Here is an 8571-nt window from a genome sequence, read left to right on the forward strand (position 1 = left end):
CCTACAGCATTCAAACAGGCTCGGGTAACTCCACTGCTTAAAACAACAACATTAGACACATCACTTTTAGAGAATTACAGACCTGTCTCTCTCCTACCATTCATTGCGAAAACACTTGAACGAGTTGCTTTCAACCAAGTGTCATCTTTCCTGTCTCTGACCAACCAGCTAGATGTCAACCAATCTGGCTTCAAGAAAGGCCATTCAACCGAGACTGCACTACTGTCGGTCACAGAAGCCCTGCGGATCGCAAAAGCTGCTTCCAAATCTTCAGTTCTCATTCTGCTGGATCTTTCTGCTGCCTTCGACACTGCGAATCATCAGATCCTTCTGTCCACCCTCTCATCACTGGGCATCAAAGGAACTTCCCTCCAGTGGTTTGAGTCCTATCTCACAGGTAGGTCCTTCAGGGTTACATGGAGAGGCGAGGTATCCAAAGCACATCAACTGAACACAGGGGTTCCTCAGGGTTCAGTTCTTGGACCGCTCCTCTTCTCCATCTACACCACATCATTGGGACCCATCATACAGGCACATGGTTTCGCTTACCATTGCTATGCTGATGACACCCAGCTCTACCTCTCATTTCAACCAGATGATCCCACAGTAGCTGCACGTATCTCAAGCTGTCTGGCGGACATCTCGGCATGGATGACGGAACATCACCTGCAACGCAACCTGGCAAAGACTGAGCTTCTCGTCCTCCCAGCCAATCCGCCTCTACAGCACGTCTTCACTATCCAGCTAGAGTCATCCTCAATCACCCCATCAAGGTCGGTCAGAAATCTTGGAGCAATATTTGATGACCAGCTGACCTTCACAGACCACATTACAAAGACAGCTCGATCATGCAGGTTTGCAATGTATAACATCAGGAAGATCAGGCCTTTCCTAACTGAGCATGCAACACAACTTCTCGTCCAGGCCCTGGTTATTTCTAGGCTTGATTACTGCAATGCTCTTCTAGCCGGACTTCCATCATGTGTTACTAAACCGCTACAAATGATCCAGAATGCTGCAGCCCGCCTTGTCTTCAACGAGCCCAAAAGGGCTCACCTCACTCCTCTGTTCATCTCACTGCATTGGCTACCACTCACTGCTCGCATCAAATTCAAAGCTTTGACGCTTACTTACAGATCTACCACAGACTCAGCTCCGTCCTACTTTCACTCCCTACTATAAGTCTACGTCCCTACCAGAAGCCTACGATCAGCCAAGGACCGACGGCTCGTGGTACCATCACAGCGAGGCACTAAATCACTCTCCAGAACATTCTCATTCACGGTTCCATGCTGGGGGAATGATCCCCACCCTCGTCCGTAATGCAGAATCCCTGACAGCATTCAAAAGACAACTGAAAACTCATCTCTTCCGTGAGTACTTGACATAAAAAAAAAAAATTAAATAAAATAAAATAATACTTCTTCTCTTTTAAATCTTCCCTTGTATGGCTTTTGCTACTCTGAGCAATGCCTGAACTGTGTATTTTGAGCACTTCTTGCGTCGTTCTTCCCTCTTCACGATGACTCGCTTGCTTTAGTCCTCAGATGTAAGTCGCTTTGGATAAAAGCGTCTGCTAAATGACTAAATGTAAATGTATATACCAGCATAGATGGCATCTGATTAAATTTGGTTAGCGAAGGGTTTGTCAAAAAGATGACAAAAGTGAGTTCATTCCAGAGGGTCTGTGTGGACACAGATGGACGTGGCAGCTATAGTGTATATACAAAGAGAGTGTGAATGAATCATAAGTTTGGACAACAGTGTGGCCGGCTGATGAGAGGGCCGTGATGGCATGACGTGGCGTGTGTGCAGTGGAGATCGAGGAAATAGTCAATACTTGTCCTGAAGCGTGGCTTTGTAAAGGCCACATGGCTATGAAACAACCCAGCTGCTCTTATTTACTCTGATGATTGTTCTCCACCGAGCATGTTATTCTGGAAAACATGACATTTAGGCTATATAAAACAGCAGTACACAGTATTTCATATATACGTGCTCCTAATTTGATGGTTTAATCAAATTTGTTGGGTCATTGAAAACAAATCCCCTCCGGACATCACTTTTGGCCACTACTAATAAAAACAACAACACATATTATATTGGATTAAAGGCAATACATTAAAGGTGTTGGATTAAATGCATATGTTCCGGATGGCGTCAAATTTATCTATTTTTACCCATAACTGCCCGTTCATAAATGCATTCTGGTGAGATTATCTTTAGTGGTATAGATTATACGTGAAGATTTACTGGTACAGACTCAGATCAGTCACTCCTCCACAGCATCTGGCCCCAGACAGATGTAGATACTTTAATGGATTTTATCCATTTAAAAATGCTTACATCTGTTGCATTTAGACAGCATGTGTACATTACATAATTAATTAATTCTTTCATTAATGGCACCATATTTACACGGAAAAATTTGATAATGTTTGCTGTTGGATAGACACATGTAAACTACTAAATATAAATGCCTTTTATGTGAATATTTGTGTTTTTTGTAGAATGGGAGTTTGAATATTCAGTTTTATGTACTGCATTCTGAGAATCTCACATGACCTTCAGCAGCAGCATTTGATTTTCTGCTGTTCTGAAAGTTAATCATGGTGGTTTTTAGAGGAAGGACGCTATACTGTGATGCATTTGATACTTCTTTGCATTGTGTGTTTCTGCTCTCGGTTTCAGACCTCAGCTGTGCTGCAGTTTCTAATGTGTCCCAAGAGATGGTGCTTTTGTTGGTTGTTGCTCTTCATCGCCGAATTTCCTGTTTTACACATGTGACACCCAGTGCCTTAGAGAGAACAGAGTTTACTGAAATGAATAGACACTGTAATATGACCTGCTTGAAACCCTGTGGGACGAGTTTCGAAAGGCCTACATTAGTAGCAACATTCCATCTTTGTTTAATTTTATTGAAATTGAGGGCATCTGTCTGTCTGTAGATAGATGGATGGATAGATAATTGTTTTATTTGTGATAACGCAAGAAACTTAAAAATTTGCGGACATAATTTTTGGCCAGGTTGTCATACAAATGAATTATAAACACAAATTTCACCACTATTGTAGGCTATATATTCATATATATATATATATTGGAACTGTATTACAATCATAGAATAAGTGTATGTTTATTACTTGTATGTGTAATATTAATATATGTTATTTATAATAATTAGCCATCCAGCAGTATAGTCCAAACCGGTAAAAAACTGATAACACACAGGCTCATCCGGGTAACTGAAGGCAGCGCTACGCTTACTAGGTTTTTCTTCATGGAAGTTTTGCGTTTGGTGAGCTAATAAAATATTAAAACTCGAATAATTTGTGTACAATAATTTAATTATATCATCAAGGTATCGTGGACTCGCTCTCATGTTTCATACAAACGCAGCTGCTGCCATTTTGCAACGATTCAACACTGAAACAGATTATGAGATAACAAACAGTTTCACCTCAAATCAATATCACTTATCCCCATAATTATTTGTGGCAAAATGCCGGCTGAATGTACATTATCCCTTACATATATAAAGCTGTGTTCTGCTCTGACATTGCTAGTGAGACACAGGATATCCCTGAAGGGGGAGAGACGGCTAAACAATATCAGACCTAATCAACATTGTTTGTTAACAGTAAGCCAGACATCCTTCTCGATGATATAACACCCCACGCCCAACAGACATAAACAATACGCCGTGAGCCCCAGGCAACATTTCAATCCCTTAATATGGGCTTATAATGTGTTTTAATCACAAATAGCAATATTAAATGCTAGCAGTAAACTTATGTCAAGTTCAGAGTCAAGCCTTCAGTCCTTCTGTCATGCACCTATTAATGGAGTGAAGAACATAAACATGTAAAACTGCTGTTCAAAAAAAACACATAATCATCAAATATTAATAAACGACAATGACTAAGTTAGTCGGAAGCCTTGTTAATGTTTGTGAATCATGGACACTAGTGTTATTTTAATATCATTGAGATACAATTATAGTTTTTTTTAAATATTTTGAATGTTTTATTTTTGTAGTTTTTTTGTGCGCTTTTGTTATTGTTAATATTAATTTTTACTTCAGTTTTAGTTTTCATTATTTTAGCACATCAAATTAAACTAGATAAAAATGAGATATAGTGTTGCTCTGACAACTATGAAATAAAATAACTTTTAAGTTTAATTTAATTTATTTCAAGTAAATACTTTTTTATTTGATTTTAGTTAACTATATAACCTTGACACAACGAGTAATATACTCTCTCTAAAACTTTGTTATGCCTTTCTTTGTGTTTAACACATGGGGTGCCATCTGCCTGAATAATGTTCCCGATAATAGGCTAATTGCAGTTATTTCTTTTATATATATTGATATCCTGACTTGTCTGTCTCAGGTCATTTTACAAGAACAACTTTGACCCCTTGGTGAAATCTAGAAAATCCTCACTTATTTGTGGCCACACTGACTCGAGGCCTCATTAAGATAATGATCGATATTAGACCTGTGAGAGGATTCTCATTATGCCAATGCTAATTGAGGTCCTGCGAGGAGGTCTGGTTATTTGCGGCTTCCTGTCACCATCGACCTTGTCAAAGTAACAAGAAATGGGGTGTCAAGGTGTTTGGTCAAAACAACGAACCCTACAGCGGTGCAGGATGATGTGGGATTTTTCCCACAAATGAGGCGGGTTTAAGCGGTATTAGAGAGGGCTGCCCACATGATTCAGCTGATGATGTCACAGCTGATGAAAAAAGCCACATGGAGAAACATCTGTTGAGTTGAGGAATATTTAAAGGTTGATCACTTGTGAGAGGAGATTGTTTGCAAGACACCATTAAAACCACTGAGGATTCATGGGAAAATGTAACATGAGCCCTCAGGTCTCCGTTTCAAACAGATGAAACATACACTGTGTGTTTCCACCCTTTATAATACAGTGTTTTTATCGCTGTTGTTGTGTTGAGGTAATACTGTCATTAGGGCCACACCCGACCATGTATGCACTAATCTTGTGTCTGGCTGGACTTTACACAAGGCTTTACAGTAAAAGCCATGTTATGAAACCAAATGGTTAAAAATTGTTCGGTCACCAAGATTCAGTGAAGCTCCCTTGTATCAGAGACTCTTTCAAAAGGCAATGTATATAATCTTATGATCCGAAACACAGAAGTAGTGCAAAATGAAACTCATTAATGGCCTTCCTGTGTGTTTGTCATCATTTACCAACCCTCATGTCATTAAGGCTGTTCTCAAGTGGTAGTGAATGGGTTGTCAAAGACAAAAACACACCATGAAAGCATTATAAAAGTTGTGTATATGATTTATATATTATATTCCAGGTCTTTTGAAGACACATGGTAGCTTTTTGTGTTGTTATGCTGTAATTTTTGTACCTTTACAAAATTCATATGGAAATGAGCAGCGTGAACATTCTTCTAAACTTCTCCTTTTGTGTTTTTAATGGAAGAACAAAAGTAATACGGGTTTGGGACAACGTGACGGTAAGTTTATAATGGCAGAATTTGTATTTTCAGATGAATTATACCTTTAAGGAGCTTTATGAATGGCCAGTTTCAAAGCTGCGACTGAAATGGTGGAAATGTTTAGGGAGTACCCCAGAAAGTTTTGCTCTGAGCTGGAAAGAAAAACAGAAAATGGTGGCTGCCATGGCGATTTGGGCAATAGTCACACACAGCAAAACCTGTGGAACTTGTGCTTCAAATCATCATTCAGACACGGACCAAACTGACACAGAAAAAAGATTCATGGAAATGTTCAGACACGTCATGAGGAAGGCACAAACAGGTTTCTGTTTAGAAATAATGTAAGGGAAGACTAACCACAGTTTCACACACACATAAGCACATGCACACCTCTATAAATATATAAATTAAATCTAAATTAGTTCCTCACTATTTATTATTAATCTCAGACAGAAGCAGAATGTGTGTTTTCACCACAATAGATATTGAGTCAAGGATCAATGTTCAAGGCAGTTTAAAAGCTGACTTTTAACATGTTAATTATGAACCAGAAACCATTGCAAATCAACCAGTAACCAAGAGCAAATACAATGTTATAGAATTTTTTTCTGTCCAATATGCTACCGTTCAAAAGTTTGGGGCCAGTAAGATTTTGTTGTTCAAAGAAATAAATACTTTTATTCAGCCAGGACTCATTAAATTGATAAAAGTTACGGTAAAGACATTATAGTGTTACAATAGATTTACATTTCAAATAAATACTTTTTTTAAACCCTGAAAAAAATGTATCACAGTTTCTACAAAAGGATTAAGCAGCACAACTATTTTCTTTTTGAGCTGCTGTACAGCCGAAATTAACTCTGTTTGCGTCATTGAATCATTTTATCTGATCATTTTAATACCTGTTATCACTGTTTGAGACAATAGGCCTATTGTATATTGTAATAGAGCTATATAAATGACGGTGACTTGAATTGTTAACTTATGTTTACCACAGACTTTATTTTACTCGTAAATTGAAAACCCCCATTATTAAAAACCAGGAAAATCTTGAGGAAACCAAAGGTGAATTAGTCTTCCGGGTTTTGATGTCATCCCTGCACCATACTATTATGTATTATTAATTGTCTGATTTGATTGATCGTATTAAGAAAAGCATCTGAGACTTCTTTATAAAGCATAATTAAGATCTCCTGAGGTTTAACGTTCGAACCCCTGAGCAATAATATTTTCCTCTGGGTTATATCATTGTCACTAATAGAACTTCTCTCAGATGTGAGAGTATTTCATAAATTTCAAATACGAAACAACAAACACCAGAAGGACCAAGCAGCATGTCGATAATGCATTCATAGCGCTCTTTTTGTACTTCGAGGAATGCATGTAACTCTAACAGTAGTTTGGAAAGTCTTTGTTTATTAAAGGCAATCATGTAAAACCCTCCGGTCTGGTCTCACAACACTAAGCTGCCACTCAGAGAGCCTGTGCTTATTCTGGACATAATCTTACTTTAGCTCTATACCTATACACTCTTATGTCTGGAACATAGACGGCTCCCTATGTCATTCAATCCCAGGACCTTGTCTCATAAAATCCACAGTAATTGATTTCCCTGTGTGTGTGTCTATGTCCCAGCTTCGTCTGAGTTTGTACTGAATGCCTTCTATGTAAACACATATTACACAGATTAACGTTCACAATCAAACAAAGGAAGTAGTTACATGTTTGTCTGAACGTCACCACAATCAGAAACAGATTACGATCTCAGTCTACCCAACAGACCCCCCAAACAACACACACACACGCACACAAAAACACACCTGTTTCAAACTCCCTTGCATATTCATATTTATTCACACATTGTGTGGTTTTGATAGCATTTGTGGCAATATTTTGTTCTGACAGGAGACTGAAATTGCACGCAGGGGAACAAAGGCGTATTTGGTGGAAGCATAAAAGAATCAGTGACAGATTAAACAGTTAATCCTCTTTAAGTATCTGTGGGTCCGACACCCCACGTCAGGATGAATTCCTCTCAACACCGTGCATGACAATAGAGGTAGAGTCAACAGCACAGATAAATGCCTCATGCTTCCAAGACAGACACACACACACACACACACACACACACACACACACACACACACACACACACACACACACACACACACACACACACACACACACACACACACACACACACACACACACAAAGCCATATATAACTCACAGTGATTATTTTCTAGGTAAATTAATTCATGAAATAGCTGAAACCATGCAAAAGTGCCCCTGTCAAGTTACATTAGAATATTGTAAAGATGAGTCAAAAAAAATGTAGGCCTACTTACACTCACAAAAGTTTAAATGTAAAAAAAGAAAAAAATAATTGAGGTGCTTGATAACCCTATGTTAAATTAAATTAGACTAAAAGCAAAGCAATGTCTTCTTGTGATTGTGAGGGGTAGATATATTGTTTTTATACTTCCTGTAGGCATGAAATGGCATTTGCAACCCATTTTAATCTGTAATTTGACAAATGTGCTCTTTTCGATGATGTCAACAACGAAAACAAGGCTATCCATTGAGAAAATTGACAATGGTTTATCTTTAATAACAAGAAATTATAACTTACCTGCCGTGGTGAAAATGTTCAGTTTTCAGGAAAATTAGCTTCTGATTTGTCAATTTTATATCTATTTATATATTTAGTTAAAATAAAGTGGTTGAAGACCCCTTTACTTTTCATAACATTCCATATCTTATTAAAAACAAATAGCTTAAACCATCTTACAATGGTTTGCTGGTTCATCGGCTGATATTAGAAGGATTTTTGAGGCTTTTCAGCTAGTTATGTTGTTATGCTGTTATGCCAGCTAAACCAGCTGAGTAGCATCTTGGTAAGACTTGTGAGACAAGCTTAGAACAGTTTAAACCAGCAAACCATTTTAGGCTTTTTAGCAGGGTATAAGCCATTAGTTACATTGATCTAACCAATGAGGAGCCATCCATGATGTCACCAGTGGTTACTATGGTCTTAGTAAATGCCAGTTAAACTGGTTATGAGAGAGCTAGCCTATATGGTAAATA

Source organism: Siphateles boraxobius, unplaced genomic scaffold, assembly GCF_051911475.1.
Source record: "Siphateles boraxobius isolate OS27281-9 unplaced genomic scaffold, OSU_SipBor_1 25, whole genome shotgun sequence".
NCBI classification, from domain to species: Eukaryota; Metazoa; Chordata; class Actinopteri; order Cypriniformes; family Leuciscidae; genus Siphateles; species Siphateles boraxobius.